The sequence below is a fragment of the Triticum urartu genome, chromosome 2 (assembly GCF_003073215.2).
Source record: "Triticum urartu cultivar G1812 chromosome 2, Tu2.1, whole genome shotgun sequence".
In the NCBI taxonomy this organism is placed as follows: domain Eukaryota; kingdom Viridiplantae; phylum Streptophyta; class Magnoliopsida; order Poales; family Poaceae; genus Triticum; species Triticum urartu.
In genome coordinates this window covers 137347315-137369558 of record NC_053023.1, presented here as the reverse complement: position 1 = coordinate 137369558, position 22244 = coordinate 137347315, and the positions used below count along the sequence as shown (strand labels likewise).

At 48.8% G+C, this 22244-nt stretch overlaps 1 long non-coding RNA gene across 1 annotated transcript; it reads right to left on the bottom strand.

Moving 5' to 3' along the window:
- Nucleotides 1-610: 610 nt before the first annotated feature.
- On the bottom strand, nucleotides 611-1542 carry LOC125541279. Its single transcript, XR_007297480.1, has 2 exons — nucleotides 1176-1542; nucleotides 611-1095 (listed from the first exon to the last, which is right to left on the bottom strand). It is a non-coding gene; the product is annotated as an uncharacterized LOC125541279 (long non-coding RNA).
- Nucleotides 1543-22244: the final 20702 nt, after the last annotated feature.

The window sequence follows — 22244 nt, the reverse complement described above, 5'->3', positions numbered from 1 at the left end:
TGTGCAAGTTTTATGCAATTTTTGCAAAAAGTTGACATGAGCATATTATGAAGCATTTGTCATCGTGGCGGGAATGGAAGGGCAGCCACGGTAACGACAACAGAAATGGTGCCACGGCAACATTCCGGTTCCGGTAACTCGATTGAGATGCCGGTGCAAAAGAAAGTGTGACGGGAGCGTGTCATGCGATGAAAGGTGGGGTGCTCCCGGTTACCCGGTTCCCACGTGTCGATGGCTCAGAAACGGGTAACGCGCAAGAGATACATCATACGCGGCGAGCAATAGTTACATGAAACCATCTCAAACACACGTCAAATGCATATGGTCCACGGGTGGTCATCTCGGTGTTATACCTTCGAAGCGTGCGTTTCGAAGCGGATCAAGTTCGGTACAAAGTAGAGGAAGTAGACGTTCTCAGGACGTTCTAGTAGTGGAAGTAGTGGTACTGTCGGTCCTCGTCGTTAGTGGCACACGTTTTCGTAGAGGGACTTGACGAATCCGAGTAACTTGGGGTCGATAGTGGTCGTTCACGTCGATAGTCGCACAAGGTTTCGAAGATGTTCGGGGTCACTGCGAGGAACTCGGCGTTTCGGTGCAGTGTAGGGGTACATGTCGAAGGTCGTCGTACACGTCGACGGTAGAGGTACTTGTTGCATCGCTGGGCGTAGTTGTACACTTGGTCTCGTCGGATTCACGACAGCGGTAGTGGAACTTGGCGCTTGAGGATCGAATACGGGGTCGGACGTGTAGCCGTTCATAGTCAAACTTGGCGCATCCGAGTCGTGTACTTGGTGAGTCCGCATGTAGAGGTACTTGGCCAAAATCCTGGAGACGATGCGTCTGCATAGGGTTCTTCGTGACGTTCTTGCTGGTCCAAAAAGAAGCAAGATAGGAGGCCGTAGGTGCAATAGCGGCGATAGCACGGCTTGGACGCGGGGTGAGGTGCGGGGCAATGACAGGCGCTGGGGACGGGAGGAGGTGCGCACGGCAACAGCTCTCCTTGAGGGTTCGGGCAGGAGAAGCCCTCCTGCTCGAAGGGCTTGTCCTCGGGCACGATGGGGATGCAGCCACTGGCGAAGCAGGGAGGTAGAGCTCCTGCAAAACGGCGGCAGCACGGCTGATTAGAACGGCTCGGGCAGGAGCTTCTTAGCACGGGAGGAGGCTGACGAGAGCACCAAGGTGGAGGCGACCCAATCCGGTGGCGCGGAGCTCCAATGGAGTAGGCAGGACGGTGGCGACAGCCATGAGGGCTCCTGCACCTGTTGGTGTCGACGAAGATAGGCGCGGTGCACATGGCAGGGGTGGAGACGTGGCGCTCCGGGTCGCCGGTGTCCGGCAGAGCCACGATGGCGGCGCGAGAGCGCTCTGGGCGACGCGAGGAGAAGCAGAGGCACGAGGTAGGAGAGGAGGGCGACGGGGATCGAGCAGGGGGGTCGGGGAGATGGCCGCGCCTACGAGCGGAAGATTGATGAGAGGAGGAGAGGGATTGAGGAGGAGTGGCTGCGGGCCAGTGAGCGAGAAGAGGATCGTGCGAGGCTCCTCTGGCGGCGCTAGAGGAATGAAGGGAAGAGGGTTAGGTTAGAACTGGTGGGGGCACCGGCTGGGCCTTAGAGGACGCGGATGGGCTGCTGAGGCCCAACTGGGCTGCGGGGAAGCAGGCCGCCTGGCCACTGGGCTCTCTCTCTCCCTCTCTTAACCTCTCTTAATACTACTATAACCGAAAAAACATTAGAGGGAAAGGAAAAAAGGAAGAGGGGTTTAGGGAACGAATTTGAGCATGCAGGTAATTTTTCTGGACTCACAAAAACGTGCATGTTCACCAAAAAATAGAAGTGGCACGATTGCAGGAGTTAAATTCAAATTCATTTGAATATAATTCAAATGGTTTTGAATTGGGACTAGGTTTGGTGTGGCTAAAAATGTTTGGATTTTTTGGTGGAGCTTGGAAAAAGGACAAAAGAATTATCGACAAAGTTGAGAGTCGAAAACCGGAAGAAAGAAAGGTCAAGGATTTAACATGCAAGTGGGTTGCGGATAATTCCAAATTAATGGAATACTTTATAATAGCTCCCTAAATATTGGGAGGGTATGTTTTAAAGAGAAACCACCATGTGAGTTCACTCAATTTAAATAGATCTACGATCTATGCAATTTATTTAGTTGAGCTGGAAAAAAATTAATGGCATGATGACATGATGCAATGCACATGATGCAAAGATGAATGCAATAGACAAATAAAACACACGGCGAAACTTGGAATCCGTGGAAGGCATCTCAAGCTCCGGTCTTGGGGCGTTACAGGTAGGCCCCATATGTCAGTGACATATGCATACAGGGGTAAAAATGTCCACAAAATGTCTCAACAATGGTCAAACCTCTTTGACCGGACGAAAACGGAGTAGAGGGGTATTTCCATAACGCCATCTAATGGAAGAGGGCTATAGTTGAGCACTATTTTTTAGGGTTAAAGATGAGATTAAGCCAAAGTTAGGGGGATGGAATTGGCCCTATATATTAATATAAAGATGACGCATGTACAAAAGACCACACAACGCACCATCAGGTCAATCAAGCTATCACACAGAAGACAAACAACAAACTACCATGATCACCTAGGCACTACACAAAATGAGATGACCACCACCTAAGCACATCCACTAACTAATCCACCATCAACTAACTATGCCATCTCTAATTCAGCATGCCTGAGCAGGTATTCGGCATACATGTCTTGTGATAATTGTTGCTAAAGTTGGTCCATTCATTAGTGGCTTGAACGGATGTAATCAAGTCAACATCGTCCAGGGGCTCATGTTCCAAATTTTCTAGGTCAACATCAACTTCTTGCAACAATAAACCATCCATCACATGATGCCTAACCCTTGCAGAGTTGCGTAACACACAAAAAGCATTAATAATTCGAATTTGTAATGCTTTATATTTAGATTAGCATGTCATACAGGCCATATGTTATTCAAAACTATATGGACATTTGTTACCAGCTGGTCCTTTATGTGAAAGAAAGATTGAATTCGTAGAATGGCCCATTTTTTTCTTCCATAAGCCAAAAGTTCTCTCCACAACACTTCTAGCACGAGAATGATACAAGTTATTCAACTCTTTGTCATTTTGGGGTTGTTGTTGACTTGAAACCCACTCTTTCAAGTGGTACCTAGTCGATAATGGAGCCAAAAAAGCCAGGTCCATTGGTGTAGCCAGCATCCACTGAGTAGTATTTTTCTATGCTGTACCAATTAGAGTTAGCTAACATTAACATAGAAAAGAAATGAAATGCCAAGAGATACGACCATAGCATGAGGTATAACAAATGCATCTTGATGATCGTTTCTCATTGCATCACGCAACACTCTGGAGTCAGATGCAGGTCCCTCCTAGCAAGTTAGAACATAAAGAAATTTCATGTTCCAATCAACAACACCTAGAATGTCAGTGCTGATATCTTTCTTTCTGTTCCTATACCTCCCTTCATCAGCTGCAATGACAGAAACATCAACATGACACCCATCTGGTGCTCCCAAGTCATTTCCAAACCACTTCCATTTGTAATCATCCAGAGGTTCAATAGAAGGATCAGGAAGCTTGATAAACTCCCCAGTTAGGGAAAGAATGGTTGTTAACACATTCGAGAAGTGCCTACTGATAGTAAAGAACACTTTTAAGTGCCACACAACAATCTCATTTTAATACCATGTCCAACCACCAATAAGAACATAGCAGCATTTTCTTCTACAGTGACATATACACTATCTTTCAGACCACACTTCATAAGCAACATCATGCAAAGATCATGAAAATTTATTTTGGTTAAGGGCAACTCATCATAGCAAGTTACTTCTGATCCATTGCACATTTCTTTCAGCAAGTACTTCCTACATATTGAAGCTCGTCATCACTAAAGCATCCTAAAATCTTAGGTGCTCTCTATGTGCTAAGAAAAGCTAGGCCAAGACAAACTGACTCAACATACATCGTTGTCAAGATGATCCTTTTTCCTTTTTCATCTTTTGTTCTCTTCAGTAATGGAAGAAATCAAATCCATGTGTGACATGATGCAGCTACAATGCACATATATCATGTTAATTTTGGGCTAAATTCAGTATAACCATGCATCATTCAATATATACCATATAACATGCATCATATCACACATAAGCAAGCATCATATCCATTGGACCACCACATAAGCATGCATCAGACCGCATAACCATGCATCGTATCTACGGTCTTATTGGTGCACAAATTTGCATCATGATGGTACCTCAGATCGGCCTCGAGGGTTCCAATTTTTTAGCCAACCTACAACAAAAGAACACAACAGTGGTTAGCAAATGAATATGAACAAGAGAAGTAGGGGGACGAAGGAGAATAAATAGAGGGTTGGGTGCCTAGAGGAGGACCAGGAGATAAGGAAGAAGGTGGAGGAAGAAGGGGAGCCGTTGTGGTGGACCAAGAAGGGGTACCCTTGTGGTTACGGTCTGCGGTAGTGAGGGATTCTATGGCCAGAGAAGATGGGGCGGCTGAGAAGTAGAGCCAAGGGAGAAGAGCCACCATGGGTCCATGAAGGAAGGGAAGGGCGGCGGTGAATGGGACTGCAAGGTCAGATGGGATCTGACAGTGGTGAGTTGTGCCGGAGAGAAGGGGAAGGACCGGTGGTGGAGGAAGAAAGGAATGGAAAGCCGGTGACCATACCTTCTCCATCATGGAGAATCTGCTTGGGCGCCACCATCGATCTAGTTGGCGCCACTATCCTCTCTTGCTCCCTTTCTTTGTCTCGTGGTGGAGAGGAAAGAAGAGGCCCAAAAGGTTTCTTTTTGTGGGAGTGAGCCAATTCAGCTGAAATCAGAGGTGCAAGCCTCTATATTCATTTCTGTTTCAGTCCATTGATTTAGAGTACATCCAAACACTTGTATTGGGCCTAGATCAAATACCAAATCCAATTTGACAGCCCACATCCAATCGCATCTTTAACATAACTGCAACCATAAAGTATGTAGTAGTAGGAGTGTACGACAGCCTTCACTCGTACATAGATAAAATTGGCACATTTATGTTTTTGCATAGGCCTAGTCGTTTCGTAAGCTCCGGGGGAAGTTTGATTAATCATTTACACGGCCATACGAGACTTCCCAAGGTCGACCCCAAACTTCTCTTCAGCGACAGTAGTCCGAGTCATACACCACTTCCCAAATTCAGGACTAGAGTGTTGGAGATATGCCCTAGAGGCAATCATGTATGGTGATATTTCCTATGAGTTTATGAATAAAGATAGTCCTTGGACATTATCAATGATGTGTATCAACAAGTATGTGAATTGTTTGTGGGACTATGCATTGTATGATGATTGTCCTAAAAGGTCCCTAGTCGAAAGGGTTGTGTGGACGCGCAGCCAACTAGACTAGCATATGACACGGTCGATGGCTTGGTCTCACTAGCCATGGGGCATTGGATGCTAACCGGATAATATGGACTTGGAAGGATCTGGTCGGATTCGACGTAGTCGGATCCGAGTCGAGATAAGCTCCGAGTCGGACAGACCCAACTATGAGACGCAGCAATATGTCATCTGTGAGTCTCCAGTACAACATATGTTCTATGTCCTAAGACCTGAGCTGACGCATGTACTCGGGATGGTGACAGACTTGCTTTGGGCCAACCAAACGCTACTCCGTAACTGGATAGTTATAAAGGTAGGTTTCGGGTTTGTCCAGAACCATGCTGCGAGACGTGGTCGAGCAAGATGGGATTTGCCCCTCCGATCAGGAGAGATATACTCTGGGCCCCTTGTGTGATCCGACCAGGATAAGCATGGCCATGCAACAAGGATTATGAGATAATCCGGTTTGTGGTCGGCATCACTAGAACGAGAAAGAGGTCGGGCTAGCACAAGGATGACAGACTCGCCTTGAGCTCGACAACATATATCGTGTGGCAAAAGGAATGGAAGTGTGATGTACAGGTTCGCTAACCAGCTTCATAGTCTGCTTGGTATTCGGCATGCCTTGCTAGAGGCCGCTACCAACCGTGCAGTTCAGAGGTGATCTGAACTGCGACCAAGCCGACTTGAACCTAAGGGGTCGCGCGCTTAAGGGAAGGAACCTACGAGGTCGGATCCGAGGACACTGGTCGGATGTGATCCGAACTATATTCGGATTGTGGCCGAGTAGACTTATGGGCTTTAGGGTCCGTGCGAGGCCCAAGTGTTGAGCCCGTGACGGACGCCTATATATATATATATAGGTGCGGCACACTCATGGGGTTGATCGCTTCGGCGCTGTCACTAGGGTTTGCATGTGTTACGAATAGACACCTCCACTCGCCGCCAGTTGTGTGATCGGACCTAGCAGTCCGTCGCACGATGTTCCTCCTGCACGCGCGGATACCGTTAGAGGTGGTGCACTTGCGCCGCTCCGGCAAACCTGTACGTGGGAACCGACCACCGGTTGTATGAGGGAAATCAGACGTGGAGGAGACGATCCACGCGGACGCACTGCCCCAACTCTTCTTCCGCTGCACGGGGCGCGTCTAGTGGTAACGAACTGTGATCCATCTTCCGTAGCATGTTCTTGGTTGTTCTGCGCATAGGAAATTTTAATTTGCAGTCGACGCACCCTACCGTAGATCCCAATATAGAGCTCTTTGAATGGGTCTTGGAGCTCTAGCCCTCTCTGTCGTCACGTCTGAAAAACACATGCAAGACACTAGGGAGTGCAGACATCCATTGCCAATTCGTAGACGGGGTGCAAGGTGTGGATCTATCTGAACGAAGAATGTGCAAAAGGACAAGGATTTGCCCAGGTTTGGGTCGCATGGTTGCGTAATACCCGGTATCATCATAGATGTAGTGGGCTCCTACTTCTAGGACAAAAAATCATGACAGAAAATGGGCTTTTCGTCCTGGGCGGGCCAGAGACGCAGCTGCATGACATTCTTTGGGCCGTCCATGACGGAAAAACCCGTGGTAGAAGCGAGGGCGAGGAAAATTTCGGGGAGTTCCCGGTTACGGTGGGAGGTCGGGGGCCGAGCGGTGCGCGTTTCTCTCGTACACGCACGCACGTATGTGTGAGGCGTTGGCTCTAACTGAACCCGAGCGAGGCGTTGGGCTCTAACTGAACCCGAGCGATTGCACTGCAGGCTACGCGTTACTGAACCCGAGCGATCGATCGATGACTGTTAACTGAACCCGATCGAGCGATTCCTTCGCTACTGCTGCTAACTGAAGCCGATCGATGTTTCCTCTGGGATGAACAGTGAGCGTTGTGGGGGGGTTTGGATGAACAATGAGCGGTGGCATTGCCTCTGGATGAACAGGACCCTGTGGTGTGGTGGAGGGCTGGATGAACAGTAGACGGTGGAGGGGTGCCCGTGGAGGGGTGGTTGAACAGGACCCCGTGCTGTGGAGGGCTGAATGAATAGTAGACGGTGGAGGGGTGCCCATGGAGGGGTAGTAGCCGGTGGAGTAGCGCTCGGTGGAGGCTAGATGAACAAGAGCCCGTGGAGGCTGGAGGAGGTCGACGGTAGCCCGTGGAGGCTGGAGGAGGTCGATGGTAGCCCGTGGAGGCTGGAGGAGCTCGACGGTGGAGATGAATAGTATCCCGTGGAGTCCCGTTTTGCGGTACGCCACACCCCTCCCGATGAACATGACCCCCGTTTCGACCGTAGCGCTCCAACACAAGTCTGTTTCGTCCGTTTTGCGGTACGTCACACCCCTCCCGATCAACAGGACCCCCGTTTCGACCGTAGGAGGTCTGTTTCGTCCGTTTTGCGGTACGCCAGACCCCTCCCGATCAACAGGACCCCGTTTCAAACGTAGGAGGTCCGTTTCCTCCGTTGTGCGATACGCCAGGCCTTGTTTCCATCGCCTGTTCCGTCCAAGCCCTCCCGATGAACACGACCACGCATTCCATTCCGACCCAGCCGGTTGGCTCCCACGCGTTCCGTTGCCTCCCGATGAACACGATGCATTTCGTTGCCTCCCCATGAACACGACGCATTCCGTTGCCTCCCCATGAACATGACGACGACGCTATTTCTCCGTTCCGACCCAGCCATGTACACGAGCCCCGGCCGTACGTATGCGCGAGTAGGCGTTCGAGACCCCGCCCGTATGTACACATACGTGGCTGTATTTTCTTTCTTGCACCCTGGCCGATGTACGTATGTGTACATGCTACGTGCGCACCTCCACTACGAAACGTACGCGCCTCTACTACGACACGTGCGCGCCTCTACATCCACCAGTATATATGTACGTACACGTTCGCGACCAAAATGACAAGGCTACCTACGCTTCAACCAAGTGGGTCTCGACTGTCAGGCACTTCCTTGCCTGCGAAAATGTAGCTGGTGGGTCCCAGCAGTCAGGGGGCGAATCATTTTTTTGCCCAGACGCACTTCCTTGCGTGCGAAGATGTAGCTGGTGGGTCCCAGCAGTCAGGGGCAAACGTTTTTTTCGCGAAATACGGTGTCCCGTCCGGTGGGTCCCCGCTGTCAGGTGGAGGAATAATTATTTTGCACGTAATAAGGAGGCACTTCCTTGCTGCGACCGTGGACCCAGCTGCCAGCCTCTCCACGTACAGTCCACGTCCGATGGAAGCCGTTCCTTGACCATGTTGACCACGCCGCGCCGAGAGCACCAGGGCGGTGGACGACGGCGAGGCCTAGGAAGGGGACGACGCGGAGCCGGGGAAGACGCGGCAGTGGATGCCCACGCGTAGAGGAGTACGAGGGTTCACTGGTTCGCTGTGGTGTGAGGCTATCGTCGCCGCAGAATAACAGTGGGTGTGGGTGAGTAGAGGGATGGCCTAGCCAGTGGTGGGAGTAGTAGGGGGCGGTGAGGCCTCCGCCGCATCGCAGCCGGCCACGGGAGGCAGGAGCACGAGGCATGACCGGCGCTTGTTTGGGCGGCTGGAGCAAGAAGACCAGAGGTTGAAGAAGCACTATGGCCGTTGGATGGACATCGTACGGTGACTGGAGCTAGAATCGTGCATATTGACTAAGTTGACAAAGCCCTCCGTCCCCGTCAACTTAGTAGGCCCACAAGTCAGCCTACCACTATACTGGGTCCCAGCTAACAGGGGGAGTATTCATTTTTTGTGCGTAATAAGGAGGCACTTCCTTGCATGCAAAGATATAGCGGGTGGGTCCGAGCTGTCAGCGGCGGTAACATTTTTTCGCGAAATACAGAGGCCCTTTCGGTGGGTCCCTAATGTCAGGTGGAGGAATCATTATTTTGCGCGTAATAAGGAGGCATTTCCTTGCGTGCGGCCATGGACCCAGCTGTCGGCCTCTCCATGTATAGTCCACTTCAGATGCATGTCGGTCGTTGACCACGTTGACCAGGCCGCGCTGAGAGCACCAAGGCGGTGGACGACGGCGAGGCCTAGGAAGGGAACGACACGGAGGTAGGGAAGACTCGACAGTTGTTTCCCATGCGGAGGGGAGTACGACTGTACGAGGGTTTACTGGTTCATCTGTCATTGCCGGAGAATAACAGCAGGTGTGGTTGAGTAGAGGGATGGCTAGGCCAGCGATGGGAGTACATTGGGGCGGTGCGGCCTGCGCGGCAGCATAGCCGGCCGCGGGGAGGAGGGAGCAGGCAGTCCCGTTGGCGCTTGTTTGAGCGGCTGGAGCAGGAAGAGCAGAGATGGAAGAAGCACGACGGCCGTTTGATGGACATCCAACAGTCACTGCTTGTGCGTCAACCTTTTTTTAGGAAAGCCTCAAATCTGTGGAAAATAGCATACAGCCCATCTGCCATTATTTCTAATAATTTACAGCCCATTTGCTAATTCTTAAGGTTTTTTTGGAGCCCATATTCTTTTTGTTAGAATTTAAAGGATTATTTGTTTTTTTTGTGGGCCTTTGATGCTAGAGTAAGAAGATGCAAATGGGTGAATAATACGTAGTGGAAGCACCAACAATAAATACTCAATCACAGTAGACAGTACTAGTAAGTATATACCGTGGGTCATGGCTCTGAAATCCTTATAACCAGAGATTCATGTACCCAACTGAAGCAAAAACTAGCAGTAGAAAAAAGCCCCTCCTACTGACTGATTGCTCCAGAAAAAAGCCCCTCCACAGCCAGCAGTAATCATATTTGATTTATTTCATCTTAGCTATCAGAGGGTACGAAACTAAGTGCAGTTTATAGATTGCTGCTAAAATTCCCTTCCATCATCTATCCTTAGCACTATTATCATTCTTTTCTTTTCATTTGCTAGGAATAATTAGCACTATTTGATATGACAACATACTACACTAGTGGAGGTGGAGCCAGGAACAAACCTGCCTGGCATGAACCGGCAAGTCAAACCTACACTCCACTAGTATAGTATTTCTCTGTCTCGAAAACTAGGCACCCAAAATTAAGATCACAAACACCAATTAGCTACTCCATCTATCGTACTAAAAAAATACCACTGTATCAAATTTCCCATATCAGAAAACTTGTGCAGCTGACAGTTCCATTTAAGTAATTTGGATGACATTTTCTACCTGGTATGCCCTCTAAGTGTTGCTCGAAGTTCAGAACCACGCAAACTTGGATCCCAAAATTTTACCCGCATGCAAAATCACTGTATCAATCACAATCCACATTAAGGGCACACATGGATACACACAATTGTTCATGAAGAGATTTCACTGTATCAATCACTATCGACAGAGAATCTGAAAACGATTTACAGTAGCATTCAATCTAAATTATAGATTATCCCGCTACCATCTACAATTCAGTCTGAAACCAACAAGCTAGATTCATCTGCGGCGATCTACAATTCAGTAAAGCATCGCAATACTGTTTGCTTTTTGTTAAACTGACAAGACTAAACAACTAGCACGATTTCAGAAATGATCAAACCGTGTAGTAGACAAACATATCATGTGACTGCTGTAGTTTGAACCTGTTTTATACACACATGACTGCTTGAATACAAGCACAAGCAGGACCAAATAGAAAAAAGACCTTCCATGGCATCCTGTTCCTGTAGTAGCAGGCAGGGTGGGTTGGAGGTGGAGCAGAGCATCTTCTCCATGGACCTCCTATCTCTTTCCACATGCCCTTGATTTCCTTACACAATACAAGCAGACGAGATGGTATAATACACACGTACATCAGATGTTGGAGGAGATGTTGGAGGAGCAAACGAGAAGGGAGGGGGTTTGGGAGTTACCTGCCCTGACGTAATTCCGATACCGGTGGTGGAGGCTGCAGGTCCCGGTTGCTGGCGCGCATGAAGGCAGGAGGAAAGCAACCCTTGGTGTTGTCGCCCGATAGAGGTGAGGGAGACATGGCGCCGGTGACCCACTGCGGCGGCTAGGGTTGGAACCGCCACGCCTTCGGCCAGCTCGCTCTCCTCCACCTCCGTCTTCATCTTCGAGTCCGCGGAGCCGATGACCACCATGCTGGAATCGCCTGCGGGATCCAGAAACTGTCAGCGCTGGCCTAGGGCCACAGGGAAGCGAAGGATCGGCGGGGAGGAGGAGGCGATTCAGGCTGGGGAAGGCGTGGAACGAGCGGGTTGGCGTGGGGGGGGAGGAGGAGGGGCGGGTGAGCTGTTGCGGGTGGCCTAATGGGGGATGACCGCCGAGCATTGAGGGAACGGAGCAGGGGAGGGGGTGGATCTGGCCGCCGCCATGGCCATGGCCATGCCATGCGACTAGGTCTAGGTCATGAGCGAGGAGGGAGCGCGGATCTGATCGCGGCCGTGGGAGAGAAGGGAAGGGGAGGGGTTGTGTAACGCCCTCGATGCGGCTATATCTCCTACGTGTCGAAGCACGACTTAGAGGCATAACCGCATTGAAAGCAATGTTGCAAGTAAGGTAATCTTCACAAAATCCCATGTAATACATAATAAGGGGAAAGGAACATAGTTGGCTTACACTCGCCACGTCACACAAAGTACATAAATAGCATTACATCATCCAATACACTCATGGTCCGACTACGGTACCAAAATAAAAGATCAACCCCAACATGCGACAAGGTCCCGATCGCCCCAACTGGGCACCACTACTGATCATTAGGGAAAGACACATAGTAACGGCATGAGTCTTCGTCGAACTCCCACTTGAGCTCAAGCGCATCATCTGGAACGGAGTCATCAGGCCCTGCATCTGGTTTGGAAGTAATCTGTGAGCCACGGAGACTCAGCAATCTCGCACCCTCGCGATCAAGACTATTTAAGCTTATAGGAAAGGCAAGGTAATATGTGGAGCTGTAGCAAGCGGCTAGCATATATGGTGGCTAACCTGTTCGCAAAAGAGAGCGAGAAGAGAAGGCAAAGCACGAACGAATAACTAGAGAAACAACTACGGCAAACATTACTCCAACACCGTGTTCACTTCCCAGACTCCGCCGAGAAGAGACCATCACGGTAACTCACACTGTTGATTCATTTTAATTAAGTTTAGGTTCAAGTTATCTACAACCGGACATTAACAAATTCCCATCTGCCCATAACCGCGGGCACGGCTTTCGAAAGTTCAAATCCCTGCAGGGGAGTCCCAACTTAGCCCATGACAAGCTCTCACGGTCAACGAAGGATATACCTTCTCCCGAGACATTCCGATCAGACTCGGTATCCCGGTTATATAAGACAACTTCGACAAGTTAAAACAAATTTAGCAACACCGCCCGAATGTGCCGACAAATCCCGATAGGAGCTGCACATATCTCGTTCTTAGGCCACACTCATATGAGAAATCCGTACAACTAAAACCAAACCTCGAGTTTCCCCGAGGGGGTGCGGCATAGGGCTCTAGTTTGTACCAACACTCAGAGGAGCACTGGCCCGGGGGGGTTTAAATAAGATGACCCTCGGGCTCCGGAAACCCAAGGGAAAAAGAGGCTAGGTGGAAAATGGTAAAACCAAGGTTGGGCATTGATGGAGAAATTTTATTCAAGGCGAACTGTCAAGGGGTTCCCATTATCACCCAACCGCGTAAGGAACGCAAAATCCGGGAACATAACACCGATATGACGGAAACTAGGGCGGCAAGAGTGGAACAAAACACTGGGCAAGAGGCCGAGCCTTCCACCCTTTACCAAGTATATATATGCATTAAGATAACAAGGCAATATAATGATATCCCAACAAGAAAATAATGTTCCAACAAGGAACGATCTCCAATCTCCACCTGCAACTAGCAACGCTATAAGAGGGGTTGAGCAAAGCGGTAACATAGCCAATCAACGGTTTGCTAGGACATGGTGGGTTAGAGGTTTGACATGGCAATTTGGGAGGCATGATAAGCAAGTGGTAGGCATCGTAGCATAGGCATAGCAAAAGAGCGAGCATCTAGCAAAGCAAAGATAAAAGTGATTTCGAGGGTATGATCATCTTGCCTACAAAGTTGTTAGAGTTGACTGGGTCCTCAAAATAAAACTCAACGGGCTCCTTGTTAGTGAACTCGTCTCCCGGCTCTACCCAAACAAGACAAACAATCAAAAGGAACACAATCAACCACGTGCAAATGCTCGAACAACATGAGGCAAACATGGTATGCTATGCGGGATGCGGTATGTGATGCATATGCAAGATTTGACAAGGAATGAAAGAGCCTGGCCTCAACTTGGAAATCCAAGTGTGCCACTGGAAAGGTGAGGTGATTTCGGTTGAAATCGATATAAAGAACGCCGGAATCGGAGACACGGTTGGGAAATGGCAAGCAAAACAAATATGGCACCGGTCTGCGATAAACAACAAGTAGCTATATAAATGCATTAAGTTAATTATGCTACAGCACTCAAACATTACAACAAAATACATGGCAGGGATCCACTCATGATTCTTGACAAAATATGAACACTGAGCTACGGCCAATTCATCCATTAACAGGTTCAAACAAGCATGGCAAAAGTGCAATTGGTAAACAGATTTCAGACTTAGTGAAATTAACACAAGCCTGGAATTTCAGATCAGGTAGCACACTTTGGAGCATGAAAACTATATTCTACAGGAACTTAACATGGCAAAGCAAGGCATGGCATGGAGCTACTCAAATATCTTAACAAAAGTCCCTTAGTGACCTTGAGCCAAAAGGGATCAGAAAATACAATTGCAAGCATGTGAACATGGCAAAAACACAATCAGGTTACAAACTTAGAGAAAAACTGGAACATGCAAAATCAGATATCAAGTAGGCATGTTTACGAGCTCGATGCAATCACTACAGAGCAAGGCATGACAATCTAAGCACACACCCATCAAGAATACATATTATACAAGCTAGACATGGCAAGAACAACAACATAGCATGCACGGATCAACTACAACATCCTCGGCAAAATCGCTAACAAGTAGACAATCTGCCCAGATTCACGAAATAGCAAAAGTAGAGCTCGATTGACTCAAGCTAGGGTGCTCCATAATTGCAAACAAAGACATGTATGGATAGAGCACTACAAGATTAACAAATCATCCTCACTGATGATCCTCAAAAGAGGCACGGATCACTAGGAAACATCATGAACATATGGCATATTGATAAAAAAAGATCAAGGACTTGGTGGAATTGCTAAGTCCCTAAAATCAGCATTAACGAATGCACCACTTTGCAAGCTTGTGCTAGTCACCACACACATCACAAAAATACATGGATGGCACCTCTGCAAATATGGCAAAGCATATAACAAAACTCATGTAGAGCTCAGGGGCATATCATGCACACAATAATCATGGCAAAAATGACAAATAGCTATTTGATGCAGCAGATCTGACAATTAACTCAAATAGCACTCTTCCAACAGCATTTCGGGCATCAAGATGAGCTCAAATGAAAATGATGCAATGAGATGAAATGATGTGCTCTCTGAGGCGAACATTTTGATATGCTACACGCCCAAAACGGTATACGGATGAGGAGATATAGCATGATGAACATGGCAATATAATCTATAGACTTAGGAAAAAATGAAGTCAACCTCTCCCAGATCTAGGGTTCTACGCCGGCGCGCGAACCGAGGCAGACTCCGGCGATGTGGCGGCTGCTCCGGCTGCTCCGGCGAGGGAAGGCGAGGGGGAGGCCGGGGAAGGGCGGATCCGGCCCTTCCTCGTCCAGATCCGACGAGGGGCGGCGGCTCCGGCCACCGGGGCGATGAGGGGTGGCGCGGGGCGGCGATGTGGCGGCTCCGGCGAGCTCCTATGGCGGCGGGGCGAGGTCCGGCCGGCGATGGCGTGCCGGGCGGCGGCGACCGGCGATGTGGCCGGGCGGCGGGACAAAGGCGGCGGTGTGCGGCAGGAGGCGGCGCGGGGAGCGGGCCGCGGGGGCCTGCCTTGGGCCCGGCGGGCCTCGGCGGCGCGCGGGTCGGCGGCGGTGACGTGGCGCGTCACGAGTGGTCGGCGGCAGGGGCGGACATGTCCGTCCGACACGGTTTCGTCCGGCGGCGGGGGGGGGGGGGGGGGGGGGGTAGGTGGATCTAGGGTTTCGGGGGAAGAAGAACCCGTGGATTTCGGAGGGGGGCTATTTATAGGCATAGGAGGAGCTAGGAGGGTCCAAATGAGGAGCGGTTTTCGGCCACACGATCGTGTTCGAACACTCTAGATGATGGAGAGGGTTTTGGTGGGTTTTGGGACAAAATGGAAGGGTGTTGGGCTGCAACACACACGAGGCCTTCTCGGTCCCTTGGTTAACCGTTGGAGCATCAAACAAAGTCCAAATGGTACGAAACTTGACAGGCGGTCTACCGGTAGTAAACCAAGGCCGCTTGGCAAGTCTAGGTCCAATCCGGAAACGTTTAACCCCCACATACGAAAAGAAGGTAGAAATGACTACCGGAGGAGATAGGAGCACTGGAATGCAAAACAGACAATGGGGAAAATGCTCGGATGCATGAGACGAACACGTATGCAAATGCAATGCACATGATGACATGATATGAGATGCTTGACAACGACAACAACACACGGAGACAAAAACCCGAACCCGAGGAAATAAAATAACTTAGTGCTGGAAACGGCAAGAGTTGGAGTACATATTAGGTAAATTACATCCGGGGTGTTACAACACTCCACCACTACGAAAGGATCTCATCCCGAGATCTAGGACTGGAAGAACGTCGGGTACTCAGAACGGAGGTGATCCTCGCTTTCCTAGGTGGCTTCACGGTCGGAATGGTGTGACCACTTGACTTTGAGCACTTTGATTGACTTATTGCGAGTCTTGCGTTCAGTCTCTTCAAGAATAGCAACGGGGTGCTCGCGATAAGAGATATCTTCTTGGAGATCAATGTCTTCGAAGTTGACGGTGCGGTCAGGAGTCTTGAAGCACTTGCGGACCTGAGAGACATGGAACACGTCATGCACATTTGCAAAGTTTGAAGGAAGCTCGAGTTGATAGGCGAGATCGCCTCTCTTGCTGACGATCTTGAAAGGTCCCACGTATCTAGGGGCAAGCTTCCCTTTGATACCGAAGCGACTAGTACCTTTCATTGGAGAGACGCGGAGGTAAACATGATCTCCGATCTCGAAAGCCAAATCACGGTGCTTACTATCATAGTAGCTCTTCTGGCGCGATTGCGCTGCTTTGAGGTTATCTCGAATGACTTTGCACATTTCCTCTGCCTCTGTGATTAAGTCATTTCCAAGAAGCTGACGTTCACCGGTTTCAGACCAGTTGAGAGGGGTACGACACTTCTTGCCATACAGAATTTTGAATGGGGCCTTGCCTGAACTTGCTTGAAAACTGGTGTTGTAGGAGAATTCAGCATATGGAAGACAGTCTTCCCACTTCATGCCGAAAGAGATAGCGCAAGCCCTAAGCATATCTTCAAGAATCTGATTGACATGCTCGACTTGACCGCTAGTTTGAGGATGGAAAGCTGTGCTAAAGCAGATGTTGGTGCCCATGGCCTTCTAAAAAGAATCCCAAAACTTGGAGGTAAAGATGCTGCCACGGTCTGAAGAGATCACCTGTGGAATACCATGCAGCGAGACAATCCGAGAGGTATACAGCTCCGCCAATTGAGCTGGAGTGATAGACTCTTTGATAGGCAGAAAGTGAGCCACTTTAGTGAGTTTGTCGATGACAACGAATATAGCATCATTGCCACGCTTGGACTTTGGAAACCCAGTCACGAAGTCCATCTCAATGTGGTCAAACTTCCATTCTGGAATGGCAAGAGGTTGGAGGAGACCAGCTGGCCTTTGGTGTTCTGCCTTCACTCTTCTGCAGACATCACACTTATTCACGAACTGAGCAATCTCGCGCTTCATTCAAGTCCACCAATAAGCCTGCTTGAGGTCCTGATACATCTTCGTACTCCCAGGGTGGATGGAGAGTAGTGAATTGTGAGCCTCGTTCATGATCACTTTACGAAGGTCACCTTTGGGCACTACAATACGATCCTCGAAGAAAAGAGTATCCTTGTCATCAAGGCGGTAGCACTTGTACTTGGGTTGACTCTTGGCAATCCCAATCTTCACCTTCTTCACCATAGCATCAAGAAGTTGAGCCTCGTGAATCTGATCTTCCAAGGTAGGAGAGACTTGAAGGTTGGCGAGGAAACCTTGAGGAACAATTTGCAGATTGAGTTTGCGGAAAGCTTCACAAAGCTCGGGTTGATAAGGCTTGAGAATCAGACTGTTGCAATAAGCCTTCCTGCTCAAAGCATCAGCAATCACATTGGCCTTGCCTGGAGTATACTCGATACTCGGATTATACTCTTGAATCATTTCGACCCAACGAGTCTGCCTGAGGTTGAGATTAGGCTGAGTGAAGATGTACTTGAGACTCTTGTGGTCAGTGAAGATGTCCACTTTTCTTCCCAATAAGAGATGTCTCCAAGTCAAAAGAGCATGCACAACTGCCGCCAACTCGAGGTCATGAGTGGGGTAGTTCTTCTCGTTGGGCTTCAACTAACGAGAGGTATAAGCCACAACTTACTTCTCTTGCATCAACACTGCAGCAAGACCTTAAAGAGAGGCATCGCAGAAGACCTCGAACGGTTTCGATTCATCAGGAGGAGTCAGAACTGGAGCAGTGACCAATTTCCCTTTGAAAGTGTTGAAAGCGATGTCACATTCCGGAGACCAAACGTACTTGACGTGCTTCTGGAGAAGGTTTGAAAGAGGCTTCGCAATCTTTGAAAAGTTCTCCACGAACCTTCAACAGTAGCTCGCGAGACCGAGGAAGCTACGGAGTTGCTTCACATTCTGAGGTGGTTCCCAATTCACAATTGCAGACACCTTCTCAGGATTCACCGCAATGCCCTTGGCAGAGATGATATGCCCAAGATAAAGAACCTCATCGAGCCAAAACTCGCACTTTGAGAACTTGGCGTAGAACTGATGTTCCCTGAGCTTATCGAGCACCAAACGCAAGTGCTTGGCATGATCTTCCTTGTTCTTCGAAAAGACCAGAATGTCGTCGAGATAGACCAAAATGAAGTCATTTGTGTAGGCGCTGAAGATGAAGTTCATCATGCGAGAGAAAGTCGGAGGAGCATTGACGAGGCCAAAAGACATGACTGTGTATTCATATGAACCATAGCTTGTTCTGAAAGCCGTCTTGGGAATATCTTGCTCACGGATTCGAATCTGGTGATAACCCATACGGAGATCAAGCTTGGAGAATACTTGGGCACCTTTGAGTTGTTCGAACAGCTCGTTGATGTTGGGAAGTGGGTACTTGTTCTTGATAGTCTTCTTGTTCAATGGACGGTAGTCAACGTAAAGTCGGTCCGTTCCATCCTTCTTCTTTACAAAAGTACTCCACAACCCCACGGAGAAGAACTAGGTCGGATGAGACCCATTCTCTCTTGAATATCGAGTTGCTTCTTCAGCTCCCTCAACTCTTCAGGTCCGAGCTTGTAAGGACGCTTGCAAACCAGTTCCATGCCAGGCTCAAGATCGATGACGAATTCAACTGGCCGGTGCGGAGGCATTCCTGGAAGCTCTTCTGGAAAGATGTCTTGATATTCGCAAACGACTGGAATTTGCGAGATGGCATCCAGTTCACCCTTCTCATTGAGAGAAAACAGACGGATTGTATCATCCCGAGCGGCAAAGACAATTACATCCTCAGACGAATGAGTCAATTGAATCTGCCTGGCTGAACAATCAAGCTAAGCCTTGTGCTTAGAAAGCCAATCCATTCCGAGAATAAGATCAATATCCGAGTCACCAAGAACATTTGGAGAGGACAAGAATTTATAGTCACCCAAAGTGATTGTAACATCCGGAACGCATACTCGAGATGTCAAAAGACAGGCCGGAGAGTCAATAGACAACGGTTTCGGCAACACTTGAGTAACAAAATCATGCTTAGATGCAAAAGGTCTCGAGATGAAACAATGCGATGCACCAGTGTCAAAAAGTACTTTTGCAGGAACATCCTTAACAGGAAGGTTACCCATGATGACATCTGACGAGTCCTCTGCCTGAGCTGCATTCACCATGTTGACCTTGGCGTGCTTGGGGTTATGCTTGACCACAGCTGTACTTGCCGATCTCATAGGAGGAGGAGGAGGAGGGAGACGCCTCTGATTGAAGCATTTGTTGGCCTAGTGACCCTTCTGTTGGCACTTGTTGCACGTGACCTCTGAAAGCGGACGGTGATACGGAGCACTCGATCTTGGAGCTTGAGACGAAGTCTTGTTCTGAAAGCCAGGGGTGGGGGGGGGGGGAAGATCCACTGCCACCTTTGCTCTTCTGATACGGCTGCCGGAATGGAGGAGGAGGAAGCCAATACTTCTGCTGCTTAGCCACTTGAGTAGAGGAAGAAGGAGTAGCATCTCTGACTCGCTTCTTGGAAGCATCACACTTCAGTTGAGCAGCCTCTTGCTTAAATGCCATGTTGTAGAACTCATCGTACGTCAAGGGCTCAAAGAGAACAAGAGCTAGCTGGATTTCTTCTCTGAGACCACCCCTGAACTGGTATATCATGCTCTTCTCGTCAGGGACGTCCTGCTTAGCAAAGCGGGCGAGCTTCTGGAACAACTTGTTGTAGTCATAGACAGACATAGAGCCTTGCTTCAGGTTGCGGAATTCCTCACGCTTGCTTTCAACCACGCTCTGAGGAATATGATGAGCTTTGAAGTCTTGACGGAATTCATCCCACGTAATTGCACGGCCTCCTCTAGAATCTTTGTACTGCTGAAACCATTCTGCAGCTTGGTCTTTGAGTTGAAAGGAAGCGAACTTGACAAAGTCCTCAGGCCTAACGTTACTGCACTCGAAATGCTTGCATAAGTCCATGAGCCAATCGTTAGCATCAGTTGCCTCAACACAATTGCTGAAGGTCTTTGGCTGGTTAGCAAGGAACTGGTTGAGTGTAGCAAAGCGATTCTGATTGTTGCCTTGGTTCGCTTGGTTGCGCTCTTGAAGAATTTGCATGATCAACTGCGTGTTTGCATTGGTAGCGGCCATCACAGCTTGCCATGCCTCCGGAGGTGGAGGTGGTGGTGGCGGATCCTGATTCTGATTCTGATTGTTGCTCTTAGCGGGAGCCATCCTGAAGAGGGTGACATCCGTTAGCACATTGACAGATAAAATTGAAGTTGAATCAAGTGGGTTGAAATTGCAACATATAGTCTTCACATCCGAACATAAGAACGAATGCATTCCACTTGAAATGGTCACATATCCATAAATTGAGAAGCCACTTAGAATTTAGGTAGAGGAATAAATCAACAAGGTACGGAGCAAGAACGAATACTCGGTAAGGATCACCCAATCTCAAACCAAATATCCATGGAATAATAACTAGAGCTACAAGAATTCCCACCTATGAAACTCCCGAACCTTTCCGGTTATGCAATCAGGTGTTGGGGATACAGGGGAAGCATAATATCTCACCTAAATCTAGCAAATCCTACATCCAACTGTATCCATCCTTCAACACATAACCGAGAAAACTTCGGAAATCGTCTACCTCAACCTTCGAAAAGCATCCGTTATACAAGTTATGGCAATACTCCCGAACTCCCGCCCCAGTACTGGGTGGCATCGAGGTTATCTCACCAACAACTGCATAAAAGAGATTTTCGATGTCGGCGAACTAAACTCAGGTATTCCAGAACTGCAACGATAAAATTGTGACGACAACACCTCGGAGCTCAACTCCCCGGGACACTGCCACAACCCCTAAATGACAGGAGGCACCAAGAACAATGTTCTCGTCACAAATCGATCGGAACGATTCCAAGATACCCGCGTGATCCTAAAAAATTTTAGTGAAATTTGAGAAGAGAAGAGACAAAACTCTACATCAGGATGCCTCACCAGAGCGATGAAGGGACTGGGGAGTAAAAAGAATTCCTAAACTCTCCGATATATAATTCCTGAATGACTCAAAACATTTTTCTAGACTCAACTCGGCTGCTAATTCAATCAAGCAATGGGGGCTCCTAAGGTTGGGGAAGGCTCTGATTACCAACTTGTAACGCCCTCGATGCGGCTATATCTCCTATGTGTCTAAGCACGACTTAGAGGCATAACCGCATTGAAAGCAATGTCGCAAGTAAGGTAATCTTCACAACATCCCATGTAATACATAATAAGGGGAAAGGAACATAGTTGGCTTACACTCGCCACGTCACACAAAGTACATAAATAGCATTACATCATCCAATACACTCATGGTCCGACTATGGTACCAAAATAAAAGATCAACCCCAACATGCGACAAGGTCCCGATCGCCCCAACTGGGCACCACTACTGATCATCAGGGAAAGACACATAGTAACGGCGTGAGTCTTCGTCGAACTCCCACTTGAGCTCAAGCGCATCATCTGGAACGGAGTCATCAGGCCCTGCATCTGGTTTGGAAGTAATCTGTGAGCCACGGAGACTCAGCAATCTCGCACCCTCGCGATCAAGACTATTTAAGCTTATAGGAAAGGCAAGGTAATATGTGGAGCTGCAGCAAGCGGCTAGCATATATGGTGGCTAACCTGTTCGCAAAAGAGAGCGAGAAGAGAAGGCAAAGCACGAACGAATAACTAGAGAAACAACTACGGCAAACATTACTCCAACACCGTGTTCACTTCCCAGACTCCGCCGAGAAGAGACCATCACGGTAACTCACACTGTTGATTCATTTTAATTAAGTTTAGGTTCAAGTTATCTACAACCGGACATTAACAAATTCCCATCTTCCCATAACCGCGGGCACGGCTTTCGAAAGTTCAAATCCCTGCAGGGGAGTCCCAACTTAGCCCATGACAAGCTCTCACGGTCAATGAAGGATATACCTTCTCCCGAGACATTCCGATCAGACT